The following is a 13,817-nucleotide window of genomic DNA, read 5'->3' as shown; positions in this document are numbered from 1 at the left end:
TTCTAGTCATTAGAAATGCTAATCCACAACTTCTCTCCCTTCATAAATTTATTTGATCAGTCTAAGCCTATTCCTTAGGATAGGAGTGATTCAAGGAACTAATGGGGAAGAGTTGATCCTTTCTAGCCTCAACTGTTTGCACCTTGATGTGTTTAGCAGTCTCATTGCATCAAGGTGATGTAATTGGGTAGGAGCTCCTTACTCCTCAGTCTAGGTAACACAACGCTGCAGCGTGTTACCTACTGACACTATAAGCTGTGTTGAATGAGTTGATTTCTGTAAGGAGCAGTCAGGTATTTTTGATGTCTTGGATCTTATTGCAGACTGCTCTGTGGCCTGAAGCCCGACAATGGTTGTTTATTGGGCACGCCAGAAGGAAAGATACCTTGCAGAAGAGAGGATTGTTCCAGAGACTTTTACAGGAACCAGGGAATGTCATAAGTGCTTAATCTTCCCTGCAGAAGCAGTCTACTTCTTTGATTTACCTTTTTGTAGCTTGAAATGGCGCTGCGTGGATGCTAAAAGCCCCTGCTCCTGAAATAGAGAGGAATAAGCACTTCAGTGATGACTGCTTCAGAAGAGGAGAGGGAGAAGGTAACAACGTACAGCTAGCATGTATCAGGCACATCACTTAATGTATCCAAAGACCTTAGACACTATCAACACAAATGTGGCAGAGGAACCCGGAGAGAACTAGTTCTAATAAACCAGACAGTATGTTAGTGTAAATGTGGGTGTAAATGGGTATAAATGTGGAACCTGCAGAAGTGAGGGTGCTTCCAGCCAAGTGAGCTATGAGGAGTGTGCTCACAGATGCTCAGGAAGTGTGATGCAGGTCCAGGCCTCCCTAGGATTGCCTGCAGCTGTTCTCCTGTAAGATTGGCACATCCCTCAGGGCAGCTCTCTTCACATGCTCACAGTGCAGCTTGCCTGTGAAGAAAGGCTGATACAGAGGTCTGCTGCCTCCGAAATAGGTGAATTCTTCCAATATCAACATTGATTTGAATGGTGTTATCGTAGCTTTTACACTAATGGATGTTGTACAGAAGCTGCTTGTTCTTTTCCCACAGTACCCAAATTGCCAGTGTACCTTGCAGCCTGACTTGCCTTGCTCAGCATCCCTGCACCTTCCCAGGTCACTGCTATCTGCACATTGGCCTATTCCCAGCTGGCAATGTGCTCAGAGCCTCTGAGGTTCCACTGCTACTGGTGTGCTGGGGACACATCTTGTAAATGAAACACAAAGTGTGTACAGCCATTTGTGGGCGAGTGGCTTCCAGCAGGAGTGACCCCACAAAGCAGGTGGGCCAGCGATGTACCTGTGGATGCATCGTGGGAGATGTGTATCTGTTCTCCCTGTGTGGAGGTACAGGGCTGCTTTGGTGGCATCTCCTGGCCTTTGACTTCACCAAGTGAATGTGTGGAGTAAAACACTGTGAGCTCTGTTCATACGTCAGGGGCTAAATTAGGCTGTGCTTATTAATATTGGTAATTTCAGTTGTGCCAGAACGCTTTGAAGATGTGACAGTGGACAGAGTGGCAGGCAGTAAACACTTTTAAATGACAGTTCTGTTCACTATGGGGTTCTGTTCACTTACGTTAGGCCAGCAGGAGAGGGAGGTGATCACCCCCCTCTGCTCAGCTCTTGTGAGGCCCCATCTGCAGCACTGCGTCCAGGCCTGGGGCCGCCAGCACAGGAAGGATGTGGAGCTCTTGGAGCAGGTCCAAAGGAGGCACTGAGATGAGCAGAGGGCTGGAGCAGCTCTGCTGTGAGGAAAAGTTGAGGGAACTGGGCTTGTTCAGCTTGGAGAAGAGGAGGCTCCAAGGAGACCTCATGGTGGCCTTCCAGTACTTGAAGGGAGCGGATAAACAGGAGGGGGAACGGCTGTTTGTGAGGGTGGATAGCGATAGGACAAGGGGAATGGTGTTAAACTGAGACAGGGGAGGTTTAGGTTGGATATGAGGAGGAAGTTTTTCAGCCAGAGGGTGGTGAGGCACTGGAACAGGTTGCCCAAGGAGGCTGTGGATGCCCCATCCCTGCAGGCATTCAAGGCCAGGCTGGATGTGGCTCTGGGCAGCCTGGGCTGCTGGTTGGTGACTTTGGTGACCCTGCACATAGCAGGGGGTTGGAACGAGGTGATCATTGTGGTCCTTTTCAACCCAGGCTGTTCTATGATTCCATTGGTTGGTAATTGAGAGAGGCAGCTGCTGCTGGTGTGTGGCTTCAGCCAGGATGAATTAGAAATAAGTGTGTAACTTGGTGTCGCTGTTTAATTAAGCAGGGCTGGCCCTGGCTATGGTTTTTTTGAACAGAGATTTTCATTTCTCTTCCTTCTCTGGATGGCACTGTGGGCAGTGGTGTATAGGAGCCCTGGCTCTTGCTGGAGGAACCTGCTGCAGCAGGGAGGGTAGCACAAATCCAAAGTTAGCCTTGTGCTTTCTGTCTCTTTGCCATGCAAATGTGATGTTTAACCTTTGAAAACTTGCTGATAAGCTGCTATCAGCAAACAGTTAAAACAACAAACCCTCCCACCTTGTTGAGCTGGGATAGGAACTTCCCAGGGCTTCAAGGCCAGGGTAGTTAAAGACCGGCAATAATCCGGGACCAGCAGCCAGGTTGGGACAAAGGTGACTGAAGAAGTCAGCTGCAGCTGCTGGCTTTATGCTGTTCATGCATCTTTCCTGTAAGTATTTATTCTGCACAAAATCTTCTGTTTTGAACTAGATGCCATCACGAGAGTGCAAAGCCATGCTACTGCAGTGAGCAGCATCTCTAACAGATCTTAAACCAAATGCAATCCGAGTTCTGCTGAGCACAATGCAACAGTCGCAGCTCTGCTTTCAGCACTTGTAGGAGAATTTCAAAGCAAATAGCATTCTGTTTGTTCAGTTCTTTAAATAAAATACATCTGTAGGGGATCGTATTTGAGTCCGGATACTCAGCATTCTGCTGGTATTTTGTTGGGATGAGAAGTAACAGCTTGAAAGAAATCCTTGGCTGATAGGAAAGGGGAAAAAAAATCTGATCACCAGGTGCGTTCTGTAATAGTTTCCAGATCACATGATTCTCTTTGTTGCATATGAGTGGTTTTGTATTTGTTCTGTTCATGTTATTGATTGATTGATTTATTACCAAGAATATTGGCTTACAGAGCTGGGCTAAGTCTTGCAGTCCTTTACGTTTTTGTGGGATGGGAAGAATGTGCAGCAGGCTGAGGACTGGAAGCCCCAGTGTCTTTGCTTGCATGGTTGTGATGGCAAGAGGGAAGATGGTACGATGAGCTGTGTGTATGATGGAGGACTGTAACAGCTTGTGCCTTTCCTAAAATTTCCTTATAAATAGGGAAACAACTTGAAGTGTAGCTATAAAATTACTTGAGAAAAATCATTAATAGATTATCTTAATGTGTGTGTTACTTTAAAATCCAATCCAGAATGAGATGTATGCATTTAACATGGAAAGCTGCGAGCTCTATTGTGGGAGCTGCTTTCTTAATTTAGATTAACATTGTAACATAAAAGAACTATAGAGTGTGCTAAGGAAGGATGTGCTAAATGTGATGAAGTCTTTCTGCTTCCAGCTCCCATCCTTTTTGAAAGCACATACTTAATTTGGCAGTTTTCTGCTGCGTTTAAATGTACCGTGTAGCATCAAGGTGTGCTAATAGGATGTTTTGGGGGATATTGGGAGCAATTAATTAAACAGATTTTTGTTCAATAGGATTCTGAGTTTCCTTACTGCTTTTCTTTCTAGAGAGAAGAATTCGGTGCTGGGCTGTCTTGAGCATTACCTGTGGTGCAGCTTCAGGGACCAGCTTGGTTTACCTGACTTGAAGAGTCACATGTACAGCAAGCCAAGGGGACATGGGCTTTCAGTGCACCTGGAAGAATGTTCAGGTACCCACAGCTGTCTGTGCTTGAGCTGTAGCAACGAGTCAGAAACTTAAGCAAGCACAAAACAATGAAGCACTCACTCCTGCAGCTACCCATAAATTTTAGATGTGCTTTGCTTTTCAAAGGTGGGGATGAGGTAAACTTACCATCTTGTGTGACAGTATATCCACAGCCGTGTCACTGCTAACCTCACTCTCCTGCAGTAGCTTAGTTGCAGGACGTCTAATGGGTTCTGATTCAGATGCAGTCTGTAGTGAACAGGAGGAAACAGGTCGACACACCAGTGAAATTCCATAAAATGTAGAGAATAATGATTCACTTCAAAATTAAGAAGCAGGCTATAGGCTAAATAATGCTAGAACAAGATGCTCTTAGCCATTTGTTTGTTTTCTAGCAACTGTTCAGTGTTTCTAAAACTATGCTTAATGTCTGTAGTAATATCAGACTTGACTGCTGGAGGTAACTGCTGTGCTATGGGCACTCATTTGCTGGCTCTTGCTGCTGATTTTGTGTCTGATGTCTGTTGCCATAGGTAGTGCAGAGCTTGTGTGTCTCACTTTCTGTCTGATGCTGCCCTTTGGCAAGTACCAGCTGCAATCAAGGGCTTTCTTATTGTGTTTTTGTATGAAAAGAAGGTATCTAACACTTCAAATAGGGTGCAGAGTATGTGAGAACTGTGAGAAGGAGCAGATTGTAAAGTAATACTATAATCTTTTGGGAATTAAGCTTAGAGGAATATTGTTTAAAAAAAAAAAGTTCTTGTTTTCTTTACAGATACTAGCTGAGAAATCATTCCTTTAACTGTAAAATCATTGTAGTTTTTTTTAGTTTGTGAATGGATGTATGCAGAAGGCAAGAAACCTTTCCAATCTCAAGGAGACTGAAAACGGCCTTGTTCTATAAATTTTATTAAGGCAATTCATACAGGAGAAAAATAGAGATGTGAGCCACCCATATGAAGGATTGCAGGAACAGGAAAGGTGGAGGTACATATAAAATAATATAATATAAAAGTTCTCAATTTTCAGTTGTTCTGTGAGCAATAATGGGTGCTATAGAGGCAAAGCATTCATGTGTTCAGTCTCTATCGTGCTGTGGTTTATAATTAAGGTGAAGTACTTTACTAAAGAAAGGCATTCTCCCTTGATTTAAACTTTATTTCATCTCAATGAGAGCAATTAGTTGCATAAACTACCCTGCCCTTGCATCTTCACCAACAATTCATCAGTTTCTTCATCAGCACTGTGTCTTTTTATTGGTCCCATTTTCTTTGGTTAATAGAAAAGGTGCTCTGGTTTGGTGTGTAATGTGTGCAGTCGTGGGGTCCTAGTGGCATAGAGGTGCCTTAAGGACAAAAAGTGCCTCTGTGGAGGAATGTGAAGTCTAGTAAATCACAAGCAGTGGGGGAGAAAGTCAACCAGACATGCTGTAATCACGTAGTTTATTGTCTATATCTTTTTTTTCCTGACACTGTTAGATTCTTTATGCACTTTCTGCAAACTTTGCCTCACTACTGAGTGGGATGTTGGGTCTGAGCAGGCTTGCAGCCCTCAGCTTGAAGGGGATGTGTTCTCACTGTTGTTACTCTCCTCGTGAAGTACTGCAGGTTTTGTATACTGCTGTGACAGAACTGTCCTGGGATGTCCTGGGGTTAATGCTTCAGCTGCCATGTTTTTGAACATGACTGCCATTCTTTCTCACATAGGCATCACTTGTGTTTACAAGCATGGTACTTATTTTCTCTTACTGAGAACTTATTGAGGCTGGTGGCCCTGCATGTGGCAGGGGGGCTGGAGATTCGTGATCCTTGAGGTCCCCTCCAGCCCTGGCCGTTCTGTGATTGTCTGGATAGGTAAAACCCTGTGCATGCAAAGCTGATGGTTTGATTTAGATGAACACTGGGACATTGCCTAACTTTTACATGCCCCTTTGAGGGATGTTTTGTTTTCGGCTGTCCTTTGGAGACTGCTCTATGACTTAATTGAGAAAGCAAGTGTGTTTGGTATGCCATGCAGCACCTCCTGAGAGTGTCCTGCTTTAGGTTGGTACGTGTGATTCTGTGCTGTCCAGTGTCACTCTTGAAAGCAAGAGTCAAAACCACCATTGCTGACAAGTTTGACACTCAATCTAACTGTTCTGAACCAAAAACCTGTTAAACCTGACTTCCAATGCTTAAGGTTTTATCACTCTTTGTAAAGTGAGTAATTCTGCGTTGTGATTCCTCAGACCAACCAAGAAGATCCTGGGGTCTGTGTTCAGCAGCAGCAGAACAGAAGAAATGCCACAGGAAAGAGGAGAAGGAAAAAGAGCAGTGAGCTGTAAAGAAAAAGCTACTGAGAGCTTCATGGTGCTGGTCTGGGAGGAGGATGATGAGTAGGTTTTATGTGTCTTAGGAGTATTTACATAGGGCTGATCAACGGTTCTCAAAGGAACTTTATCACAAAGCTACAGAGAACAGTTAATACCAAAAATAGTGCCTCATTCTATCAGGCTCCAACTTACAAATGCTTGAATTCAGCTTCCTTAATGGGCTTTTGACATTTTTTGTATTATTTTGCTATAAGTCTGAGTAATATTCCTCAAAGAGATTGTGTAACAGCAGCAAGGCTGGAAAGATTTAATTCAGCAAGACCTCATGCTGCAAAAGATCAGATTAATTTTTTAGCTTCTGGTCTTGCTGCAGAGCTTTCAGTATTTCATTGTCCTCATAGGAAGAGATTCCTGCAAAGTTCCAGGCCTCCCCTTTCACTTTGCTCAGATGGAGCAACCTCAGTCAGCCCGCTCAGCCATTAGGTCCCTGTCAGCTCTGCTCTCCTGAAGGTTCTGTGGTGAATTCTGTTTGTTGGCAAGCCTCACCCAAAAATGGGCTTTACTATAGACTTTACCAAAACTGAACAGACTGGTTACTTGCATTCTCTTGAATTTGTGCTCTTGTCACTGGATAAAGTTGCCTTGGTTGTGACAACTTGATATTTATAATTTGCACTCAGTTTGTGATCCTCTCTATAGCTCCAAACCCTTCTTACAGAACATCTGCTCAGCAGTTGTTGGTGTATTTGTGCGAGTGGATTTTACCCTCTGAACAGAACATCCTACATTGTTTCATTATTTCCCAGTGGTTTCCTATTTCTGCACTGACAGATCAGTGCCTTTTTGTGGGAATAATGTAGGTGATAGGACTCTCCTTTCCACATGTTAATGCTGAGGCTTGGCTCTCAGGTCCCACGAGCCCAGCAGTGCTCTGCAGCTCCCAGCCTGGGAGGGGAAGGGTGGCTGTAGCTTAGCCAGCTTTAAAAGCATCCCTTATGGCCGATAATTGTACATTCTTATTACTTTTGCAGCATTTGTCACTGCTGGCAATTCTGTTACTGTTAATTATTGTTACGGAAGACTTCATTTTGGAGCGTTCTCTGGGAGAATCACTGCTTCCCCAAATAAATGGATCTGCTTTTCTCGTGGGTCCTCTGCTAGGGATTTCTGCAAATGACCACCAAGGGGAAAAATAAGCAGAAAATGTACTCGTCTCCTTCCCTTTAATTGTGTTTTTGGTTAGGCATTAAAGACAGGGGGTGACTTTCTCAAAGCACTGCGTGTCTGAGTTCGTAGCCACCGCCAGCTCTCTGCTTTCAATCATCAACAGACCTGAAGGCCTCACCACAGCTCAGGTCCTGTCAGGTTGCAGTTATTCTCAGCTGTGTTTGCAGGAAGGAATTCTTGACCTTCCTCAGTTCTGAGATTTTAAAAACCACCAGAAGATCTCCAGGCTTACAGACGATTTCTGTTGCCCACCCCACCACTGAAGTTCAGGGCATTCAGAAGGGGAATGTTTGCCTGCAGGCTTGGAGGGAATCAAGTATTTTGTACATTTCAGAGCTTGACAATGAAGCATCCTTTTAGATATCCTATCTATGCAAATACGTTGGCTTTCAGCAGAGTGGATTTGTAAGCAGCCTTATATACATGTAGTTAAGAAATCAGCCTTTGAGTTACTTCAGTCTCTTCTGATTTTCTGCTTTTGCCAGAGCGAGTGTTTGGCATTTGCTGTAGTTTTTCTGATTCCCTGTGTGCCAACAGAGATGGGACACTGGGATGAACGGGCATTGCTCTGATGTAGCACAGCCATCCCTTACATCCAAAGATAGATTTTTTTTATTTTAAAGTATTATTATTTCTCCCTAAGGTCAATGTCACGTTACCAAGGCCTACAAGCAGCAAGCTTACATTATTTTCGAATGTTGGCCTGATATTGTTGTTTTCAGTTTCCTATATTTTCAATGGTTTTCCAGTTTATTAAAATTGAAGGTCACTGGATTGGAGGTGCTTGTTAAACGAGCATCTTAGAACCAGGCTCAAATGAATGTGACGTGTCAGCTTTAAAGTGCTACGCCTAGCAGATACTGTATAGCATTCCTATTAGTTACCCATTGGCTCTGAAGTCCTTAATTACCTATCTTTTACAAATACAGTGAATATCACAGAATGGCCTGGGTTGGAAGGGACCTCAAGGATCTCCAACCCTCTGCCACAGGCAGGGCCACCAACCTTTTTTTCCAAGTTTGTTAATAAATAAAATATAGTTACAAATTACATAAATTATAAATCATATGAATAGTTACTTGTTAAGTACTTTTAGCTTTTCTTTTGCACCCATTTCCACTGGCTTTGCCTGCTGTGTCTCAGTGGTCCATTTTGTTACTCAGATATCCTTTCTAGCTGTGAATTTGTCACTAGTGCTTGTGTGCTCCCACATGAACTTTGTTTTTATGGTAGCTTATATCCTTACCATACCCTGTACTTTTTTTCCTTCTGTTTTTGCTTTAACATTGAACTAAACATAGGGTCGTGTTTGACCATCTGATGCTTCATAAAGAGTCCCCTGCTTTTGCCTTGTGTCTGAATGAGACATGGGGAAATTCTAACACTGATCCACTTGTAGTTGCACACCACTTGTGCAACAGAGGAGCTAATGTGTGCTGTTGAAGCACATAACTGATTGCAGCCCTCCTGTTTCCTAATGCTGTTGTTTGGCTACCAGCATGATCTTATAAGCAGCCATCGCTTTTAGGCCAGTGGTTGCTTTTCATGCTGAGCGAAGGTACTTATCCTGGATTCAGTTCAGGACCATTTGTAAAGTTGTAACCTGGGCTGTTGAGACGAGGACACAATTCAGTGTTGGTACACTGACCCTGGGCACCGTGGAAAAGAAAATCTGAAGTTGCACGTTGAAGTGCTTTTCCTCTATTAGAGCCGTCCTGGGGTTTTGTTCCCACTTACTTTCCCTGCTGGGTGTTTTTGAAATGTCACTGCAGTTAACCCTTGGAAACCTCTGAAAATTGTTTTCTGTTCTATTTTTGCCTCTGAGCTTTTAGCTGTGTTAGGCAATATTTCTCCTTTTCTACCTCTTTCTGAGCGTGGTACTGTGCTCCCCTTCTCAATCCTGTCTTTATCCTATTTTGTCTTAGGGTAAGGAAGCAATTGCCATTTTTCTTTCTGTCCTAAAAATGCACAGAAATCTATAAGCTCATTTCCATACCATGGTGGCAAAGCTTTAAAGCAGAACATTGTGCTCTGGGAACAAGGAAGGCAGGACCCAAATGTCCAGGTGGTGAGAAGTTGTGGCATGCAGACATCCCTTGGAAATGTCCTTCCCTTCACAGCACTGCTGCTTCTTTTGTGTCCTACTGCTTGACCTGCAGCTGTTGTATTGTCTGGGTAGAAACCTCGTGATGTATTTTTCGTGAATTCTGACTCTTAAAAAATGGGTTTTCATTCATTAGATCTCCTCAGCAGAAGTTAATGTGTGCTTCCTTTGATCATGAAAGTAGGTAATGAGAGATTTGCATTAATTTTCATTTTCTCTGGTCAGCTTTGTAAAGCTCCATTCAAAAACTCAAGTCCCGAATCAAAGCTGGAATGATTGTGGCTGCCACTGCATTTGGGGCCCACTGATGCACTCATATCATAGCAGCCCTTTGGTTGGATTGATTGCATCCAGCTCCTGGGTACCGCTGAGAGGTGAGGGTGTGCAGGGAGCTTCCATGCTTTACCTTCTGGCTGTGCCATCCTGGCCATCTGCTGAGCCCCTGGCTCCCTGTCAAAAACACTGAAACAAAAAAACAACAAATGACCCTACTGTCTTACCACATGCAAACAACAACCCATCTCCTCATGTAAGTGCATTTTGTGTAAGTACTCTCTGTGTGTGTGGCTCTGTTGGCCTTCAGGAAGGCCGTTCTCCTTCCATTGAAGTTAGTACCAGGGGTATAAAGGAGCACAGGCTTCGTTTTCCACACTCAGATCTGCTTTGTTTGTTGCACCCTGGTCTGCTTTGTTTGTGATTTTGGGATGTTACCCAGTTTCCACAGAAAAAGATGGGAATTCCTCAGTCATCCTCTCAAAATGTGCCTCACAGGGTAAATGTCAGGACATCCAATTTTGGCTTAGTTGCTTCATACTGGCTAGGAGCATGGGAGGTGGAAATGTGGAAAATCCTGGCTGTTAATAATCTGGAAGCTACAAGTTGTTGAGAAACAGTTCTTATCACACTGAGTTCTGTTACCCCCCTCCAAGATCATGGAATCATAGAACTGCCTGGGTAGGAAGATGCCTTATAGCTTGCCCAGTTCCCACCCCTGCTGTGAGCTGACTGCCCCCCACCAGCTCAGGCTGCCCAGGACTCCATCCAGCCTGTCCCTGAGCACCTCCAGGGATGGGGCACCATGCTTTTCTGGGCAGCCTGTGCCAAATGGTGTAATAGCATAGTGTGCAGCTGAGGTTTTTCTTCAGGCCTTAATTCCTGGCCGTGCTCGCCTCCCTGCTCCTTCGCTCCTATCTCAGAGATGCAAAACCAAGGCTGAGCTTGGTTCTGGGCAGAGAGAATGCAAGTATTGAGGTGAGGGATGTGGTTTAGTGGGAAGTATTGGTGATAGGTGGGCAGTTGGACTGCATGAGCTTGGAGGTCTTTTCCAACCTTAGCGATTCTATAATTGTACGATCAGTGATCTGGTGCTGCTCTTGGTGCCTCCACCAGGACACTGCCACCCACCCAGGCCTCCAACATGGCGCGGCGCCCTTGCATCTGGCGTGCAGAACTGAGGACGTGCGTTGGCACGGCTGTGGGATGGGATGAAGATGGCGGTGGGCTGCTGTGTGTCTGGAGCCCTGCTGTGCCCTCTGCTCCCTGCGCACGGCCGCACGTCTTCAGCTCGGTGTGCTCAGAGCTGTGCTGAGCACTGCTGACATTGGGCGCTTGTCTGCCTGCTGTGCGAATGTTTGGGGAGAGCTGAATGCGTGATTCTGTCTGTGCTCCTATTTGGATTTTGTTGGTGCCTTTGCATCACTTATCAAACACAAGCCTCCTATTGTTCTCCCTGCGGCTTCCTTCCAGTGCATGCTTATATTTCATTATCTTAATAATAATACCCAGGGTTTGAAATCCTCAAAAAAAAAAAAGCACCAACCCGAGAGATAACAAACTCCTTTTCTGATTACTAAATGCACTTGATTCATAGAACAGATGGCTGCTATTCGATACGCTGCCGTCACCGAGCCGCGCGCAGGGGCAGCAGCTCGGCTCGGAGGCAGCGGAGGATGTCCTCGCCCGCTCCTTCCCCGGCATGGCAGCACTGATGCCATTTTCCCCCCAGCCCCAGCGATGCACAGCCTGCTCCCTCCATCCCCTCCCCGCCTTGCTGGCGTGGGGTTGCTGGGCTCGTGCTGCCCGGATCTGGCAGGCAGGAGGTGGCCGGCGGTGCCCGCACGGATTGGCTGCCCTCTGCTCCCCAGCCAGCTCCGCCGAATCTCCAAACAGCCCCATTTCCATCCATTCATGAATCTGTGACGTCAGCACGCTTCTGTGCTCCTTTGCAGCAGGCTGCAGGATTGTGTGGGTGGAATTTCCTTTTATTTTGCAACACTTCCTTTTTTATTTTTTTTTCCTTTTTTCTTTCTTTTTCTTTTCTTTTTTTTTTTTTTGCCTTCCATCTTTTTAAAACCAGAAAATGGAGCATCACGTCGGCAACCTTCATCCTTGTGAGTATTTGGAGAAAATGTCTGTTTTGAAGCGTGTGTGCTTGTGTCTGTGCTTGATGGGCAGCGCTCCCGTTTCGCCATTTATCTGGGAAGGACAGATGGATGTTGCATTTGTGATGTGATAGGGCTGAAAAATGATGCTGAGGGCAGAGAGGGATGGGGAAATGGGAAACCTGAATTCATCCATCCCCACGTTACAGATCTGGAGCTGCCCTGTCCTTTCGCTTGTCTGAGAGACATTTTTCAGTTACAATTCTGCACGTTATCTTCTTGTGCCCCCCTTTTAAAGGGGAAGCAGGGAAAGCGATAGAGATTGGATATGTGTGGAATATGCAGGGAATGTCATACTAGAAATGGCAATTCTGGTTTTTGTTTTGTTTCCCTTTTTTTTTTTTCCTCCCTTCTGGGCAATTGTGATGCTTTCCCATGTGGACTAATGAAATGCTTCTTCTGTTGTGTCACGGTAGTAAATAATTTAAATGCGTTTCTGAAGTGATGGAGAGATGTCTTTTTCTTCTTAGCAGCCTGTTAGGAATTTTCCCTTTATTACAGCAAGCAGCAGCTTGTGGCATCTGCGTGGCACCAGGAGCTCCCCCCTTTCCCCAATAAACCAGGAGCTGGGAGCAGCATTTGGGTTAAGGATCAGTTCACGGGGGCAAGATTTGTCGTATTCTTGCTCACCTGGATGAGGCATGATGTCATGTTTTCTCCCAATGAAATGACTGGAGCTGTTCTATGATTTTATTTTTGGAGCCTGGGGGGAGGTGTCTGTGCTGCAATATCTTAATCATAGCAAGCCAGATAGCTCTGCTCGGTAAATGAAAAATGGGCTATTTTAGGTTGATCTGGGGAAAGATGACATCAGGTCTGTATGTTTGGATAGATGGATTTTATCAATAGGCAGTCTGTTTCAACGAGAGAAGAACTCGTGAGCGCTGGTTTTGAGGGAGAATACGTAGAAATATTTGAGAAGAACAGAAGTGAAATGAGAGAGATTGAACAGGTCTGGCTGCAGGTGTGGCCCTTCTCTCAACACCTGCTGTGCGATCACAGATATCCTGCTATTAAAGTTGTTAGTGGCGTGCAAGTTTCTGCTACTGTCCTTTTTGCTGCGTGGCTTTTTATTTCTAGGGCTGCGACCTTTTGAAGCTCCATTTCTGTAGCACAGTGCTGCTGTGAAACTCAAACACACGATGTTTTGGTGGAGCTGGTTGCCCCCCTCTCGCACTGGTTTTGTTCCTGGGCCCTCTGGGTCTTTGTAAGCTGGAGCAGTGCTGTCACTCAGAGCTGTCTTTGTCCCCTGCTGCCTGATGGTTGCATCTATGGCCGGGATTCACTGTGACCCCCACGCCTGCAATTAGCCATCAGCTCCCAGTGCAGCGCATCTGGTGAGCATGCTCTGCTGTATGGTGTTAATGGGGGCACGTTTTCCTCCCTCTGCTTTTTTAACCTTCCTCTTTTGTATTCCATGCTGAGGAGTTGGTAAGTGCCTTATCTCTGATGGATCAGCAAATTGAGCCATGATTTGTTTGAGGATCTCTTCATAGGTAAGCGGTTTCACAATTGATAGTTATTAAAATAGGCGCTGTTCTGAGAGGACAGGATAAAGGTTTTGTGCTATTTTCTGTTGTGTTCTTTTCTTTAATGACTGGGAGCAAATATGACAAGCTGTCTGAGCCTGGGGTTGTTTGGAATTGGTGCTTCTTTTGGGGCTTCCTCAAGTTCAGTCGTGGAAATAGTCATCACATTTTCCAAAATGGGAGAATCTTACAAGCTTTTATCTATCTATCTATCTGTCTATATCTATCTCTATAAAAATAAAAGAGAGGAACAGGTCTGACATCTGCCATATGGACAGACTGATGTTGGTGCAGGTTCTGCAGCCCTGCTGT

At 45.0% G+C, this 13,817-nt stretch overlaps 1 protein-coding gene across 7 annotated transcripts in view; it reads left to right on the top strand.

The window, feature by feature from the left end:
* The window catches only part of MAP3K13 (mitogen-activated protein kinase kinase kinase 13), a 63,571-nt gene that overhangs the window by 18,424 nt on the left and 31,330 nt on the right, over positions 1-13,817 (top strand). For 5 of the 7 annotated variants that reach the window (XM_048954776.1, XM_048954771.1, XM_048954773.1 and 2 more), the window contains one exon: positions 3,755-3,897. The exons of 1 other annotated variant lie outside the window; for it this stretch is intronic. The gene's annotated coding sequence lies outside the window, so the exon portion shown is untranslated. Of the gene's footprint in view, positions 1-3,754; positions 3,898-11,500; positions 11,926-13,817 lie in introns of those variants that run through there. One more of the 7 variants, XM_048954778.1, reaches the window with a different exon arrangement.

Source organism: Lagopus muta, chromosome 9 (genome assembly GCF_023343835.1).
Source record: "Lagopus muta isolate bLagMut1 chromosome 9, bLagMut1 primary, whole genome shotgun sequence".
In the NCBI taxonomy this organism is placed as follows: Eukaryota; Metazoa; Chordata; class Aves; order Galliformes; family Phasianidae; genus Lagopus; species Lagopus muta.
The sequence above is the reverse complement of the archived record's forward strand: the minus strand, read 5'-3'. Positions and strand labels throughout refer to the sequence as shown.